The 1,764-nt window shown below is 38.2% G+C and overlaps 1 long non-coding RNA gene across 1 annotated transcript; it reads right to left on the reverse strand.

Annotated features, from left to right (window-relative positions):
* Nucleotides 1-452: 452 nt before the first annotated feature.
* On the reverse strand, nucleotides 453-1,486 carry LOC121380079. Its single transcript, XR_005958877.1, has 2 exons — nucleotides 1,339-1,486; nucleotides 453-895 (listed from the first exon to the last, which is right to left on the reverse strand). It is a non-coding gene; the product is annotated as an uncharacterized LOC121380079 (long non-coding RNA).
* Between the last annotated feature and the right edge of the window lie 278 nt (nucleotides 1,487-1,764).

The raw sequence follows: 1,764 nt of genomic DNA on the forward strand, positions 1-1,764 counted from the left end.
AAAAAAAGTACTCGAATTTTGTGCGGAACTAGGGTAGTGATAGACGCTACCCGTTATCTCAGAAACGAGCAGCTTGACCCCCAATTTTTTCTGATTCACTTTTAAGTGAGGGTAAGTAGTATTTATATCCGTGGCGTTTATGTCGGTTGATACGTTGCAGGTAGGAGTTTTAGCCACATATGTTACTATTGTCGTCTATGGGATTTGATTTGGTAGTATACACCCTGTTAGCACATTTGTAAACTTAAACTATATTCAGAAGAATGTACGTAGTATCGCTTTGACATCGATAAGCATAATTAACACGTCAAAGCATTGTTAACGTCACGTCAAAGGAATGTTGGTATTTTTATGGTAACGTCTTCGGCAATGTTCGTAACGTAACGGATGTCACGTCAAGAGTGACCAAGGGCTCTTAATAACACAATTTCCCAACAGAAAACAAAAACAAATAATTTTACATTTGTATTTCACCAAGAATCAATAAATAATTATTAATCTTAATATTTAGTGGTGGTTTATAAACAATTCACTGGAAATAAGGTAATACTGTTCATATATAATAACACCCAGGCACCAAGCACCAGTAAATTATCAGTCTCTGGAACAGAGACCCCTTTCAAATACGTGTAACCAAGTCCAGGTCAAGTTCATCGACAGTGTTGCTTTGTTCTTGCAACCCTCGACTCGCCGTCACTCTGTTCCATAAATAAGGCCATCTATAGTGTCGGTCAACGGTGACACCAGAAGCTGCTGGTAACCATTATCACCCCAACTCAATAAATCCGACCGTCACTCTTCCACTATCAACGAGGCCATCGGTATCAGTCCCCACGGTGACGCAACAAGCTGCTGGTAACCCATCATCACCCCAGCTCACAATAATACACCTGACCTGACAATAAAAACACGGTAAATAATACAATTGCCATGATTACACCATAATAAAGTAACTAAACCTTGATTTACAGGATTTTGGCATATAACCTGGTTTCCACACAAAAAATAATATTTTCAGTACTTTTCATTGGCCATTTATTAGTGCAACCTATTTACAAAACACTACGGCCAATTCTTATTTAATACACTATGTCCATTAAATATACATGTACAAAGTTGTCAACTATTAAAATTACATTATACAACCATTTTTACTTTAACCAGTGTTAACAATTATTACTATAAGTATACATACAATATTTACTGCCAAACTATACAATTTCCTAACATATTACCGCCTTTTCCTTAATATACAAGTTAAAATAAAATACTTACAACATAATGCAACTCCAAGTATAATATAATATAAACATAGACATATAACAAAACCCTACTTACCCCAGCTGTTCACAGGAAACCTCTCTAGTTCCAAAACGTGACACGTGTCCACACACCATGTATCACTGCCCGTGCACCGTGTGCATCACAGCTCTGGGTTCCCCTAACAATAGCCCTGACCAGCACTTTTAACCAAGTGTCAACGAAAATGGACTAGTCCACAATCACGCTGTGTCACTGCAGACCAAACCATTGCAAGTGCTAGGGTATTTGACTGCACGTGCGAAAAGGTACCATATGACAACTGCGAGTAATAGGCTAAATAAAATATTCAAATAATCTACACAACCAATACTCCACAACTTATGTACAATAAAATACGGTTGTGACAACGGAAAATGGCGAAATACCATTGAAACGCGCAGCTCCAACTCCCCACCCCCTGGATCCGCTCCTGACAAAGAATAAAGGTAGCGCAGAACTATG

The sequence above is a fragment of the Gigantopelta aegis genome, chromosome 8 (genome assembly GCF_016097555.1).
Source record: "Gigantopelta aegis isolate Gae_Host chromosome 8, Gae_host_genome, whole genome shotgun sequence".
NCBI lineage: Eukaryota > Metazoa > Mollusca > Gastropoda > Neomphalida > Peltospiridae > Gigantopelta > Gigantopelta aegis.